This window comes from Saimiri boliviensis, chromosome 2, assembly GCF_048565385.1.
Source record: "Saimiri boliviensis isolate mSaiBol1 chromosome 2, mSaiBol1.pri, whole genome shotgun sequence".
NCBI classification, from domain to species: domain Eukaryota; kingdom Metazoa; phylum Chordata; class Mammalia; order Primates; family Cebidae; genus Saimiri; species Saimiri boliviensis.
The window spans coordinates 23719823-23737021 of NC_133450.1; positions in this window are offsets into that span (position 1 = coordinate 23719823).

The following is a 17199-nucleotide window of genomic DNA, read 5'->3' on the forward strand; positions in this document are numbered from 1 at the left end:
GATTTTTAAGGCATTAGAGTCTTTTTGGAGAAGGAGGGCCATCATTCTAATGTTAGCTCCTTCCTTGAGATTGATTTTTTTAGGCAATGGAACTGAAATGCTAGTGTTCTAGGGCTAATCTTATTAGGTGCATGGGAAATTCTCTGGGATTTCCTTAAATCCCGATGTTTTGCATTTAATAAAACAGAAGCACAGAGATTAGGTAAAAATTAGAAGTTTTTTTCAGCGAGTGAGTGGCAGAATTGAAATACAAATTTGAGCAACTGGACTTCACAGCAGATATTTCTAACAATAGTGCTAAATTACTCAAAAATACCTGTTGACTAAATAGATGAATAGTCAAAGCCTGTTACTTAGGAAAAATGTCCTTGTGATGGGTTACAGTGCTGTCAATTTGCTAAATATCCATCACTAGTGAGATGCAGAGCTGGGTTGATGAGACTTCCAAGACTGCAATTGTATCATAAATGCAATACTCTTCTGCCTTGTTTTCTTTCTTAGAACACTGGCCCTGGAATCCCAGTCACCATGCTGTGAGGAAGTCCAATCAGCATGGAGAGAAATAGAGGCCTATAGGCCTTCAAGCCCAGCTGATCTATCAGAAAATAACCAGCACTAACTTGCCAGCCATGGGAGGGAGCTGTCTTAGGAACTGATCACCCAGCCCCAAAGTGTGCTCTCAACTGGTGCCATATGGAGCAGATGCTGCCTTTTCTATTAATTATTGCCCACAATTCATATTCATGAGAAAAACAAACAACTGCTGCTATTTTAAGCCCCAGAATTTAGAAGTTTGTAATGTAGCAATGACTATTCACAATAGTGTATGTGTGTATATATATATATGAATATATACACATGTATATGTGTATATGCGCACACACACACATGCACACACACCATGGAATACTAGAGTTAATTCAGGTATATGCAGAACCATAGGAAAATAGTAGTGTTTGTGAAGAAAGATATAATAAAAAAGAATAAATCATGTATTCTGCAGCAATGTGGATGGAACTAGAGGCTGTTATCCTAAGTGAAACACCTCAGAAACAGAAAGTCATATACACGTGTTCTCACAAGTGGGAGTTACATAATGTTTACACACAGACATAGAGTGTGGAATAGTAGACACTGGAGTCTCAGAAGGGTGGGCAGTTGAGGGATGAAAAATTACTTAAAAGTAGTCGATGTACATTCCTTGGGTGACGGTGACACTCAAAGTGCAGACTTCACCATTACACAATATGTTCATGTAACAAAACTGCATTTGAATCCCTGAAATTTATACAATGAAATACATAGGCCAGGCATGGCGGCTCATGGCTGTAATTTCAGAACATTGGGAAGCTGAGATGGGAAGATCGCTTGGGGCCAGGAGTTCAAGACCATCTGGGCAACATAGTGAAACCCTGTCTCTGTGTAAACATGAAGAAGGAGAAGGAGCAGGAGAAGATGATAATAACTTGAACATTCTACTACCAAGCTACCTGATGTCCCTAGGTTTCTGCTTCTGCATCTGTAAAATCAGCTCAGATCATAAGCCTCAGAGTTGCTATATACATTTATGAAAAGCATAAATTATGTATATTCTGGCGTGATGGGTAGGTACTCAATCAAAGTTGCCCTCCTCCCTCACCTCCTCAGTGTCCTCCCAGATTAGACAAAATAACTAGACTTGCTTTGAAAAGAGCCATTTTTTTTCTCCTTATACATACCAAGTGGGCAAAAATATAGAAGAAAGATTATTCTATCTGCTGATTTTCTTTCCCAGTATAGGTCATTCTCTCACTTCATTCAGGTTTCTGCTCAAATATCATCTCCCTAGAGAAGTCTCCATGGGATTCCCTCTATAAAAAATAGTATACTCTTGTCCTCCCTTCTGCCCTTCTCTACCCATTAAGGTACACTATTTTTCCTTATAGTATTGATCATCACTTGGATGTTATATACAGTATTTGTGTGTGTGTGTGTGTGTGTGTGTGTGTGTGTGTGTGTGTGTATGTTTGTATTGTCCCATTCAATTAAAATGGAAACTTCATGAAAGCAGGGGTTTTTCACTGTCTTGCCCTCTACTGTCTTCTGTAGGACCTGAAACATGCCTGATATACAATGCGGATTCCATAAATAAGTTCTTGAATGGCTAAATGAATGACTTCTTTCTGGCACAGTTCTTCCCCTTGTTCTAATTTACTTCTTTTAGATGGTATGCAGAAGAACATGTTGAATGGAACATTGACTTCAAGATTAGAAAGTCAGACAGACTCTAAGAAAGGCAAAGGCAGTCAAATATGCCAATTACTTTGGAAGGGTAATGGCATATTTTGAAATTTGGAGGCTGCTTCATTAAAATTCATTTTGCGCTACATAAAATAAGGAATTGGGAGCCTGACAGAAATGAAACTCAAATAGGCATTCATTTCCTTTATCTTTTTACAAGACAGATCAATTAGTAATTTTATGGTTGAAAAAACCCATTTTTAAATGTTATGTGAGACTTAGTGTAATATCAAATCTGGCCTAATGTCACCTTTATTAAGGAATTGAAAGCACTTTTACATCTGTTCATTCACTTAAAAAAACACCGAGAAGCACATTTTTCACCATCTAAAGTTTATAATGGAAAAGAAAAATGGGCATAGAAATGATCTCGTTGCATAATTAACTCTTCCAAAAGTAAACGCAAGAGATACGCACCGGACAGGAATGTTTCCAGAGTTGCCTTTACATTTGTAAACCATACCACAGAAACCCTCTCAAACAGGTGTCATGGAGAGTCCAGATGGCCTCAACCAGGGGCCAGAAAGCCCGACAGCTTTTGCTGAATCTCTGGCCACTCTTATGGGCTCACTGGGTTTGGCTGCATGAGCACCTGGCTGGAGGGCAGCCAAGAAGACACACAGGGGGTGCCGGATGAGAAACAAGAGCTTCCAAGCGAGAGGCTCCTGTGCTGCTGGAGAATTGCCTCCCTCTCCACCATGGAGTCATAAAACTAAGATCCAGGCCATTTATGGATACTAAAGATCCTGGACATCTTTTACATACGAGAGTGTAGTGGTTATTTAACCTCAGTAACTTAGGTTATTAGATTCTGCCATCTGAAATTTCCCCTGCCATCCTATCAGCTCCGGTATGTGCCTTTGCATTTCAGTTCCGTGTAGGGTTTCTGTGTAGCTATTAAACAGTTTGCTAAGCTCTTTCTGGGCAACAGCAGAGCATGTGTTCTTTATGAGCTGGGTGTTGGGGGTGAGGATGTGGGATGCTGGTGATCTTCCATATGGATCTATCTAGCAGGGTGTTTCCCTTGCATAATTATAAACAAGGAGACCTTTGGCCCCTTTGATTGCAAACAGAGCTTTGGGAAAGTGATACTGATTGATAAGTGTGGTTCCTGCCAGTGAGAGTGAGGCAGCAATGGAATTTTCCAAGTCACAAAACAGATGATAGAATTGCTACCTGATGGCAGGATTTCTAAGAGATGATTACTGAGCAAACAGACCTACCAAGGAGAGCTTAAGGATGTATAATCAAAGTTCTATAAAGGTGTTCACATATTGTTCTCTCCACTAACATAGACTCCATGTAGCATTCATGTTCTAGAAAAGCTTAGCCATGGAGGTAGAGGAAATGTTGAAAGATACTGAAAAGTTACAATTCCCCCAAATACTCACTGTCTCCTTCCCCCACAGCACTTTGCTGGATCAAGGTTTTGCACATTAGCCCAGGGAATTCATGTCCTCAACATACTTTGTTGATTATCATCATTCTCTTTCCTGCCCTTCACCTTTGTGATATGCAGATGGCCTTGAGTCTGAACTGTAATTCATGGCCCTCAGAAAAATTTTTAGTAACAGTAACTTTACTGTATGCAGGCTTTACAGTTTCATTCATACTCCTGTCTTTCTCCTATATTAACCTTAGGCAAACAATGTTGAAATTTAATTTCTGGACATTGTCAGAAAGGAAAGATTTTTTTTTCTGCCTTCTATGTTCTGTAACTGGGGGCCTGTGAATTAAACTAATGAAAGACATATTAACAGGTGAAAAGACAAAGGCATACTTTTTAAGTTAACATTTATGTGTATGTTAGGGTCACAGAAAATAAGTGAAACTCAAAGAAGTAGTTAAACTCGGGAGGTTATATACCACTCTAAAAAAGGAAAGGAGATTTGGGCTTCAAAGGTCAATAAATCATGGGGAAGAAACTGGAAAATATCTGGTGGAACTAATGAAAGATAAATGTTATTTTATTTCAGTTTGTTTATATAAACTTGTTTATGCATAAATGCTCCATCTCCAATGATAAGAGTTGGTCTTCACTTCCTGGTAAGATGGGGGTACCTTCTCAAAGCGAAAGTATGCACTGTTTTTAGGTAGATAAGTGGAAGGCAGAGATCTCTTCCTGAATCTGTTGATTCTCAGTTGCCTTCAGTTCAGAATACTCCTTGTGCCAGAGTAGCAAATGTTGGGATGACAAATCCTGATCCTTTTTAACACTTACCTGCAGGATCACTGATATGCCATTTGTTGGAGACAGGAATATTAATATACTTTTGCAGTAAAGTTTTATTTGTATCTATGAAAGCTCTGAAGTTGAAAATCCTTTACTAGAGGAATCTCTGTAAAGTTGTCAAGGTAATTGTGACAAATCTCACAGTTGTTTGTGACCTAGAGCATATTATGGCAATGCAGCTAAGAACTGATACATTAGACAGTAAGATTAGTCAGTTGATCCTCACCGTGAGGTTAACGTTTAACCCATTGACAGGAGACCTGGGACACATCAATATTGATGGCTAGGGAAGAGAGACCAGAGAGAAAAAGAGCAAATTAAATAATAGCATTGGGGATCCTGTGCTGGCAAGTGGTTACCGTACGGGAGAATATAGTCAGCTGGAAAGTTGAGGATAACTTTGAAATCCAACCTAACCTTCTTTCTGAACCCAGAGGCCAAAGCTGCCTCCATGAGCTAGAGCCAGATGCTCTTATTTATTACCCGATTTGCTTTAAACGGAATCCTTTTATATAAGTATGGTAATATTTAACTGAGAAGTATTAGCAATTTTTCAGTTATGTTCCAGTGGGCTTTTCACCTGTAAAATAGTCTTTTTTTCTTCCTTGGATGCAAGAGTCAGTGGGTAAAATTATGGATCAAGATCAGGTCACTATTTTGAAATGCAAGATATGGATGTGAACTGAATTGAGGTGAGGAATCAGGTGCACTTGGGAAATTTTAAAAGATAATTTTCACTCCCCTCTGGTCACTAATGGTCTTGCTGGAGAACTCTTCCAGATAATAATGTGATTAGTGTTACATAAACAGAGCCTTAATTATTAGCTTTCAATGACTTCTTAGAGGTGTCCTCAGGCTTGACCCATGTACAGATCTGGATGAGAAAAATTTTCTTCTCTACTTTTAGGTGTCTGCCTAAAAGCCAATTCTTGTTTCCACTCCTGTTGAGGAGCACAGGATTTTCTGAAAAGTCTGTGGAAAGGTGGTTTAACTATTTTAGGACAAAACACAAGCTAAATGTTTCCAGTAAAACGGCAGAAAGAATTAAGGGAAACAGGGTGAATTTTCTGGCCTGGCATCTGGCCAAAACAAAGGCTAATTCACTTCCATTAGGTCGTTAATGGCAACAGTTTGGGGGCCAACTGCCTCTTCTGTTAAAATGCTTCTGATGTATTTTTGAACTGTCCCTCCTCAATGCTGCTGAATCGGAAGTTATTAAATTAGCTATTAATTTCCATGTTTCATGGAGCATTTTTGTTTTGTTGTTTGGAAACCTTAAAGCCACTGTTTTAAAGACTCATCACCCCAGCTGACAGAAGACACCCCTATCTCCATTTATTAGTTTCTATTTGCTACGATTTTCCTCCTTAGGAAATTAATTAAAGCACACTTTAATTGAATGAAAACCTCATATTGTGTTCAAGTTGGATAAAGAGCTCAGAGCCCTACCAAAGAGTGGTTTATCTGATTAAACAGCTTGTATAAGACATGGTTGACTTTGTGTTTCAAACTCCAAGTTCAGAGACATGTAAATCTCTCTTGGGAGGCTGAAAATAGGGTCAAAGGTTGGACAGTACCCAGAACCTTCCAATTTTAATAATAATAATAAAAAGCTGCTACCTGAGTTGGGCCACATTTAACCTGGAAATGGAATGGAAAACCAGATTGCTTTATAATTGACAGCTTTGTCTCCCAGCAGATGGCTGTAATTTTCCGAATGTGCCAAACACAGACTCCAGAATTTTCAAGTTTGTAGGGAAAACAAAAAGGACAAATATTTATTGTAATTACAACATTTGTGCATTGGATACAGTTTCACAGCATTTTAATCCTCCTCGATTAGAAAATACCGGGTGACTTTTTTTTCCTTGCCAGTTGAAGTTTGTTTATCAACATTTTAAAAACCATTTCAAATTTTAATGAATATAAAACTAGGTCATACAGAAACAGATCTCTTTTTAGTTTACTTCCTGGTAAATCTATACACAAGCCCATTTAGAGAGTTTGAATCAACATGTTATAGTTCCCAGTCAGAGCTGCCGCATCCAAATTCAAGTGGCATAGTCAACTCTAGATTTGTCTGAGGAAATGATCCAGGTTTCAATTTTATTTTTCTTCTCACCGATCATTGCTGGTTAATTCTTGTCAAGAAGGTCAGTTGGGGATCTCTCAAGTGATTTACATATTAGGTTCTCTGTGTAGTCTATGGAAATTACTTCGGGGTTAACTGGAGGCACATTTGATCAATCCCATCAGATTATGTCTACCTCCTTTGTTAGCAAATCATTAATTAGTATCTGCATTATGATCATCCTGAGAAGCACTGAGCTAGTTTCAGCAGAAAATTGTAATTCAAATTTAAGTTCCTGGGACTGAAATCAAGGTTTCTCCTATAGCTTTTGGGTAATGGGTATAAATATCAAAAACAGCACAAGCAAATGTGGGTTCAAGTCACACCTCTTCCACTTTAGGTTTGGCTGCGTTTGGCAAGTCAGTTAACATTTCTTGGATGAGTTCCTGACTTGTCAATTCAAAGCACTTAAGAATGTTATAAGGATTGAATGAGATGATGTGTGCAAAATGAGATCTAAACTGCAAAGCAACCTACACTTCTAAAATGGTTACCAGTAGGTAATTCCAGATAGCTCCCTGGAAAAATTCTATTAATTTATCAGAGCTTCTTGAGCTCCACCATAATTTATAGACACTAATAGTGATATTTGAATTCTACTTTTCCATGATATGGATCTTAAATTCTGAGTTCTAGTTTTCATGACAATTTTATCAAAGTTTCAGCCTCTTTACCCTTTTTTTTTTTTGCCAAATCAATCTAATGCTTATAACTTATTTCACTCATTTAAAAAAATTTATAAAATGCAAAGTATCCAATATTTTCCTAGAGATTTTAGAGAATACAAAGATGAAATGTACCTCATGTAGTTCTTTCTCCAGCTGACTTGAAATCTGGTACTTTTGATAATTTCCACATTTTGCAATCTGGTGCTTCTAAAACCAGATTTGTCTTCATGAATGACAGCACTTCACACGCTGGAAGGTGGCCAATGTTTTCACCCCAAATCTTCTCCTTCTCAGGCTCATTATTCAATAATTATGCATTTCCCAAAGGACAAAAAGCCAAACTCCTTAATATTATTCAAGCCTCCTCCATTTCTTAGTTGGCCTCAATCATTCTTTCCAGTTGTAGTTTCTTATCCCGTCAGGGCTATTCTTATCCCACCACCACACCATCCTCAATTCCAGCTTATAGAACCACTTGTATTTCCTGCAACATACCTAGCTTTCATGCTGCCATGTTCCTCCTCCACCCTCCATTCTTCTGTCTCCAACTATATTTGCTTAGAAAACCTCTGTTCAAAATCTCAGAACTACCTTAAACATCTCCTCCTCAGAGATACCGTCGCTGATCTCCCAGCAAAGTTACTTTCTCCTTGATGTTACCACTGACCTTTAGCATCAAGCTAAGGTCACTTTAGCATCAAGCTCATCACACTGGCTTGCCCTCGTTTTCTTTTTGTGGCAGACTCTCCTATTGAACAACAAGATCTGTTATGTCTAGGAACTATTTTCCTTTGTTCTTTCAGTGTTTCATGTGGCTTTTCATTCCTTTTAAGTACTCAATGCTGTTTGTGAAATGAATGAAAGGAAAGATTTTGTGGAGGAAGAAATTGGGGCCTAATTTCATAGTTAGTGGGGAATCACTAAAGATATTAATTAAGAATACCGTCTTGAAAGAAGTGAAGAATTGCACTTTAGGGTGGCTAACCTGTTGGTCATAGGGAGAAGGGCTGAGGGCAAAGTGAGTTGATGAAAAAAAAGGCAGGGATGCTAAGTGAGCTACTGCAATAGTCCAAGGATGAAGTAAGGAAGAGTTAAAATAGTTAAATGGAGTATGAATAGGAGAAATTGTGAGATATTAAAGAGCTGACTGTGCCTGTCACTAGAGATATTTACAAATGTTTTTCCTTTCTTTATAGCCCATGGTAAAACCGGATTTCCTTTGACACCTTTGAAGTTAATGGCTACTTGGTTACCTTTGGCTAGTGAAGTGTGACTAGGAGTGTGTATGCCACATCCAAGCAGAAGCTCTAATAACTAGTACATAATCTGCTGCATTCTGATTTTAATGCCTCAATAATATTGAATTCATGTGTCAAGATGAAATCTCTGTCAGCTCTGTTCCCAGATGGACTATATTGAGCAGAGTTTTCCTGCCAATCATATCAGACATGTGGTATGAGTGAGAAATTAACTTTTGTATATCAAACTATTGAAATTGGGTAATTGTTACTGCAGCAAGGCCTGGCTTATACTGACATATGAGGACTCCACAGCTGATGGAGGAGAGCATGTAGAAAATACTAAAATTTATCATGGCAGAGTATAAATATCTTAGCATGAGTTAGTGACAGGCTGCCTATGTAAGCTTGTTCATGACATGCACTTCACAACTGCAGGATTCCTATTTAAATCAGTCTGTCTGAATTGTGGCTCTGAGATGTCAAGATGTGCAGAGTAACCCAGAGAATAATTCATTAAGAAAAAATAAATTATTGTTTACTGCCTCCCAAATAATATTTTGAGTGCTGGATATACAAGGACAAAATAAAGTTGATTCCTGTCTGTGATATGGTCAGAGACCACTGCAATGTGGAAGGTCTGATATAGGCACTGTATGCAGCTAGAGGAAAAAGCAACAAGTTCTGTTAGTTGTAGTTAAGCTGAGCTTTAAGGGTAATTTAGAATTGTTCGTGTGGAAGAGTTTCAGTCATTTTAAGCAGAAGATACAGAGAAGTAAGAGTATATAACACATTGGAGAAATAGCAACAGATCCATGTGGCTGTGATTTAGTTATGAATTTTGGAGGTGTGTAGAAATGGTAGGAAAAAAGTTTGGAAAGTTAAGTTGGGGTCAATTAGGAAAATTTAATATACTGCTCATGCTTTAGGCTTTATTTCTGGGACAAGAGTCTTGGATTTAAGTTTTATGTTTGAAAAAACATTAATATGAGATTTCTATCATATCATTGATAGAAATAAGGATATTAGATCAAAAGAGGAAGCTCATATATTTGACTTATGACCTTTTGATTCATTTTTGCAAAAACATAAAAAAATAAGCTCGAGAGAAAGAGTTTATTTTGTTAGTACTGATTCCAAGAATGAATCCATCTCTATTATTGATACTACTTTGAAATTTTAACAGGCTGAGTTTATCTTTTGAAAAACATGGGCCATGACGTAGGAGCTGGAAAACTTTTTGTCGTGCAAAGACTGCCTCTGTTGTAAGGGAATGTGATATGTAATCACGCAGGGCCATAACAACACCACCCAGGGCTAGAGAAGTTTTTGAGAACTTGTAAAAAGTCACCCAATTATACTCTGAATTTATCATTCCTCTGGAGAGCAAAGTTCAGTTAGGTGAGCTTTGTGTCTGGTCTTTTTTGTTTTTTGGCTTTTAAGGTCTTCCCTATAGTGACATTTACGATGATAGATTGCCACTTGTATCGTGGACAATGATTTCTGGTTAACGTTTGGCAGTTCAGGTATTACTCTAAAATGCTGGTCTCTAATTCTGCCGCATCATCAGAATGTGAAATGAGACCTTTAGGCAACCTTCCCATGATGAAATTATTGCTTTTAGTCCTGTGCAGCCCGTTACTTTATTTATAAGCTTTTCAGATATATCATTCTGTGTTAACAGTTTTAACTATCCAATATTTCCTCTGCTTTGTCAACACATAGATAAAAATTGGACAAGAAGAAATGTCCTAGTGGTGGTTCTAATGACCATCACAATAGCACAGCTGTGTCCCTGAAAATTCTCGTCTGACTATGTAAATCCACTGAACTTTAAAGCCTTTATGCATTGGTGAGGAACCCATGAAAATACAGCCATCAGCGAGAAGGGAAAATTAGAGTTAGGAATGGCCTGCTGAGACATAGATGACAAAGTAGCTGCTAGGTGTTGGCATACTCAAAGTCAAAGGAGAGCTTGATTTGAATTTTAATTTGTTTGAGGAGAAAGCATGATAGTTATTGCCTACCCAAAGATCATTGTCCCAGGAAATCTAAGAAATCTCCTCTAAATGAAGAAATATCTGGGCTAGGGAATTGAGTGCCTGGCACAAGTAATCACTCAATTAATATTAGCTGTTAACATTACTCTTCCACTGAACTGAGAAATGAATTTAAATTTTCAAGTTGAACTTAAAATCAAGTACTCCATTGGCTTTTGTATTAATTAACCTATAGCCTATGATTCAGGTTATATATTTTTTTCTTAGTTCTATCAAAGTTAAAGTGCAATTTAAACATTTCCCCCACCTCCTCAATAATGCTGGAGGTGGCAAAACAGAACCACCGATGTCTGATAATATGTGTTCCTTACCATGTTCAGTAGGGATATTTTTAAAAATGTGACTTAACTAAAAGTACCTCTGGAACTGTGATACCAAATCTCCTCATAACAAAATTAACTATTTTGCAACCTCTAAGAATAACTATAGTTACAGTTTTAGGAAGATGCAGTATGTTCCAGATACTTCACTGGGTTTCATTCTTACAAATATCTCATTTGAATTTCTCAGCAGACCTATAATATAGGTAGTCTTCCCTTTTTTTCATTTGAAGAAACTGAGATTCAGAAACTGGCTCAAACACACACTCAGTAATCAGTGAGCTAAGATTGGAACCGATACTGAATCTGAATCACTGCATTTTTAATCACTATAATCATGGCCTTCTCACTAGTGTAAACCCAGTGTGAGTTTTATTTCTTTCCTTGCATTATTCTATACATCAAAAGCCTTCACAAATATGATTCCTTGGACTGTCTGAATGATTGAGTGAACCTCAATGCAAGGATTGTTAGGTTTCTCTGAAATACCCTTCCTTTGATAAATCTCTCAAAGGGAATAGTCCAAGGATAATAAATCGAGGCATCTCGGGGACTCATGGGAATTTACCTCTGTGATTGATGGAGCGATCTGCCTGGCACCGGCATACATAGTAAATAAAGCCATGGAAATGCATGAGATTGCTACCTGAAAATTGACATTGGTTTGTTCATCTTCTTGGGGGAAGAATACAATTGAAAAGAAGGGAGCTGAGGGGGACCCATAAGAATGATTGATAGAAAGATACAGAGTTTAGATTAGGAAACTAGAAAAGAGAATGGAAGGTTTTATTATTATATTACTATTTCTTCAAAGTATGCCAGCACTCTTTTCTCAATGTGCTCCCAATGTATATTGCACTCGGCTAGGCACCAAGGAAAAGAAAGAGACAGAGAAAGAGAGAGAGAGACTGAGAAAAAGAGAGACAGATGTGCTCTCTGCCCTTAGGGAGCTAATGATTTAATTAATGGATTGAAAATTAATTTGCACTGAGTTGAAGGGCATGAACATGAACAGCATAGACACATGTTTGTCACCCAAGGCCACTTTTGCTGATTATTTCCTATCATTTGTCTTGAAGTAAACGGGCCTTCTAAGGAAGAAAAACCAAGCTCTCTGGATCACAAAAGGCTAAGCAGGATATGAAATGCCTTGTGTCAAAGGTATTCAGGCAAAGCATTCTTTAATTTTCAAATGAAAGAAAACCAAGGCAAAAGATTATCTTTCATTATATGGCAAAGGAAAGCAGATAATTGATGATCAAAGTGGCAGAGACCTTTCATGCTTTCATTTACTTCAGATTTTAATAAGGGAATAATTCTTAAAACTGATAACTAAAGAGAGATATTCACCCAGGGCTATTTAAATGTGGCTTTCTTGGTCTCATATTTTACCTCAAAAGTGTACTTACTCTTAATTTATATGTAATATAAATTGCAGACATTCTAGCGAGTCTGAGATGACTATCAGGTTGCCTTCCTGGGAGGGAAGGGATTGGCCAACTCTTCAGAAATTGTCCATCCTGGGTAATATGGTGAAACCTCATCTCTACAAAAAATACAAAACTTGGCAGGGCATGGTGGCATATGTCTGTAGTCCCAGCTATTCGGGAAGCTGAGGTGGAAGGATCACCTGAGCCCAGGGATGTGGAGATTGCAGTAGACCTCAATCATGCCACAGCACTCCAGCTTGGGTGACAGTGAGATTCTGTCTCAAACAACAAAATAAAAGAAATTGTTCAGATATCAATGACCAAACCACGGTTTCATGAAAATGATAATGGAATAGAGTAAGTATTATGTAATGAAGAAATACCAGGAGATAAACAGTTCAATAAAGAAAGAAAAGTATTATCTCTAACATTCAAGGGAAGAGGAGGACAGCAGTTTCTAACAACCATGGGTTTAGATCTCTATAAAAAAAATTGTGAACATTCCCCTTAAGACACTTAAAACTAGAGAGAATTGTGTTTTCAGTAAAGTCTTTTCTAATTAAATGTTCTGTATCTGACTGTGGGGTGTGGAATTAGCTGTGTCTTTGACTCCCAAGTCTTTTCCAGCATTTAATTCCAATTGGAAAATTTTAGTGTGAAACTACACTTATAAAGTCTTAGCTGTTGAAAACTTGCTAATGACTGTGGGCTTATCATCTCCTCTGAAAACACTTTTTTTTTTTTTTTTTTTCCAGAACAGTTTCAAGGGAGTGACTGGACTAAGGGCCTACATTTCACATGGTAGGCATTCAATAAATGTGTGCTGAATATTTTTAAATGAATAAACCCTAACCACAATTAGAAACTCTCTCTCTCTTACTGAACCTCCTTTGGTTCAGTAATATAAAATCTGTCCCAATAGTTTATATCACAATGAGTAGGTTCATAATTCAGGTTTAGAATTCTGTTAGTGACCAAGCCCTTAGCCATTTAGATAGTCACAATTCATGTACTCACTTGAGTTTTGGGCAAATAATGACTGCCACTGAGGTTTAATGATTGTTTCACTTTGAAGTTTTCAGAAGAAAAATGGCCCCTATGCACAAAATAATGTTTTCCCTGGATTACGATGATCATCTCAGAACAGAAGATAAAAAGGGAAGACTCTTGAGTAGTATGAGCTGTTTGTCACACACTAATACCCATCTCTTCCTTTCTGGGCACAGGATATCAGACACCAGTCAAATTAGGTTATGATGCTTTAACCACAGAAGGTTGCCTCTGTGGGCAACAGAGGTGATATTTTACTGAATGCACTTCTGCCCAGAGAAAGCTTCAAAGATTCCTTATACCCTGGGCCAGATGAAGGCTGTAAAATCTTGCAAAGAAGTATTTTACATCTGGACTAATGTTTTCCATTAATCATTAAAGACTGGATATGTACATTGTCTTTTCATAGATGTAGTTCAAAATTCTCTGATATACTCCATAGTGTCCTTTAAAAAATTATTTCTAGATTAATGTCAGTTGAATGTTTTGATTTAAAGATATTAGCAAAAAAACTAACAGAACTTTGAAAAGGAAGAATGACAAGAGAAATAGTGACTTAAAATCAACTTCAATTCAGTTAATTCTTAAGCTTTCTTCAGTATGACAATGGTTTAAAGTAAAATGAGCAAAACTCATGATTAATCACAGATTCTATCATAATGTCCAGAAATCTTTAAAACAAAGGCAAATTTATATTTTTAGGCAGCTTAAAATTTAAATGCATATATATAAAAACAGACACATACAATTAATTCCTTGATTGGTTAAAAGCCTCAGCATATCAGTGAGAATGGCTGTTTTCTTACAATTCAAGGGAACAAAAATCTGAAGCTAAGGTTCCTCTAGTTGAGTAACCTTAATAACAGTATATACACCCAGAGGAAACAAAGACTAAAGTCTGGTTAGCCGTTTTGGGTTTTTATTTATTTCATTTTTTTGCTTTTTTTTAATTTGCTTTTTTCATCATGGTCACCTGAAATCAAACATGTTTATCTTATACACCACTGAGATTCAAAGAGATCCAGTGACTGGCACAATCATAATACAGCTCCAATGCAGAAGACAATGAGTCCAAATCTGTCTGGCATCAATAATTTTCCTATTTCTACTATGCACATGACTATGGTTTCCTCATGTAAAACAGGGCTGATATTTTCTTCAAAAAAATTAAGGAGACCACATATGTTTAGCATCCAGAGCAGTGTCTGACATCTGGTAGGTATCTACAAAAAAAATGTGATGATAGTAATACTTAGTGGTGATAATTGCTATTAAAAAAAAAAAGTGACCAAAAGACTTGCATCCTAAGTGATCTAAGAATAATACCTAGAGTTTCTTCAAGGAAAAACAGCTGAGATTGTGGAGTACAAACTCGTTATCTCCCAAATCTGTAGGCACTGATTTCTTGCATGAATAGATAACTTTACCAATAGACTTGGTCACACATCATAGATCACAGTTAAATGTTGACTCGTTGAAGGATATTTTGGAATGCTGTATAAAGAAAAAAGATAGAAAACTATAGCCACTACAAAAATTCTATCACAATAACTAGAAAGCGTGAGATTAATTGCCTAATTAACACACATTGGAATTTCCTCCTATGGGCAAGAATGTGAAGCAAAATCTGAAATCACCAAAGCATTGTTTAAAACCAAAAACAAACACAAACCACATTTTTATATAAGCACAAGAGTATGGTTCTAGTCACTTATATTTTAGCTCATGATTGAATAAAGATGTTCTGGCAATATCCACTATGTTCAGAGGTCTCTTGTGTACATGATTGTGTTATGACTATAGAAATAAACCTAGAAATTGTCAAAAAGGAAAATTGGCTGAGATGAGAAACTTAGAGTGATCTACTTTCATAGGGGCAGAGGAAGCAAGGATAAGATCCTGTCGTCTGCTGTGCACCCCCCTCTTAACGCTACAACTGTTTGAGAAAAATAGTCTAAAAGTTGACTAGAAGAACGATTACCAATAACTCCAGGGGAAGAGGCTTTTCCTGTTTTTATGCAATTTCTATCTGACAATAGACTTACCTAGTCTTTGTTTCATTTTATATACATGAACACATATACCAACCCAGACCATAAACAAAGTAGCCAGTAGTACTTTCCAGACACAATGAGTAGATTAACAGTGCTACATACTTCCCACTTCTAATCACTTTTGGTAGTTTTTATTTATGTGGTAGTGACTTAAAAGTCATACTGGACTGTTTAACCCAACAACTTGCAAATTGGTATTTAATCCTTACAGCTTTCCAGCACATTCATCTTCAAAATGGGCAGCAGCATCTCGTTACTTATGTTTCACCTGGGGAAATAAAATACCAGTGATCAGTAGAAAGTCTTCAGTCTGAGAAATCTGGAAGAGGAAAACCATGACTGCATTAGATTCAACTTAAACAATAGAATAGATTCCAGTTTTTAAAGGTTTTTTTCACCCTTCTTTCACATAGCCATATTGGGTAATTTAAAGAAAAAAGCAGATGTAGAAAATTAATCCTCTGTAAAATTTCATTATTTTTGTCCACAAATGGCATGGCAGGAGTTATAAATGCAGTCAGATAGCAATTTTATTAGAATTAGCTGCAGTGTAATTTTTTGTATTAAATCTTACTAAAATAGATTTGGAGATACCGTATATGAATGGAGGATTTAATCTTTGATTGAATATATGCCACACATATAACTGTGTGACTATTTTACATGATAACAAAGAGAGAGATGGAGAAAAAATTTCCCATCAGCCATTGCATCAAACTTTCAATTCCAGGAGTCTTTCTTGGTAAAACTAAAAACAAAACCAAGTTTTAACCAGTGTGATTTCTCTTCATAGGGTTGACTTAATAAATAACTTGGGTAAAGCCCTTACTGCTTTTTTACAAGCTAAACAAGAAGGAGTCATTGATAGATGTGGCTAAGGCATTCTGAAATATATTTGCTAAGTAATAAACATCAATTTCTTCCAAATAAGTAATTAATTCTAATCAAATCTAACAAACCTAACAGGAAATAGATAGGTGCTAAGGAAGAGAACTGAATCTCATCCAAAAAAGTACAGTATGCAATGGTAGGGTCAAGGATGACAAGTCATTAAGATATGAAGCTCAGAGAAGATGCCTTAAAACATAGCAAGGGCAATGTTCAACTAAACTTGAGGAGAATCTATTGCCATATTAAACCTTTCCAACTAAAGACCAGAGAAAATGTCCGAAGATTAGAAAAGGTGCCCTCCTAAATCTTTTCAGATCCATTGATACTGATTCTGATCTCTGGTGAAGGCATTACTTCTACACTAGAATCAGCATCAGTGGTGGAAGGCTGTACATGTCTAGCCCTGTTCACACCTAGTGCTTTAAACATATATCCTCCAACATTTATTTTTTTAATAGTGTAAGACCAGTTTTTTATTGTTTTTAATGATGACAGAGGTTTTTCCACTTACTACATAAAATATTGTGGCAAGACAATTGTTTAAAAAGGGAGAGGATTCTGGAAAGATGGAGGAGTAGGGAGTACCATGAATCTCTCTGTCTACTTAGACAACAATTGCACTGGCAGAAGCTGTCTGATGCAATTATTTTGGGACTCTGGAGTCTACTGAAGGCTCGAAACTTACAAAGAAAGACTTGGATGGTAAATTGTGGTTAATTTTAGTCAATTTCAGATGAGTACAGTAGTACCAATCTCTTTCCCCTCAGCCACATGATAGTGAACTGTGAATGTTCCAGAGCAACCTGCAAAGAGCTTGCGGGAGCCTAAGGGGGGAAAAATAGTA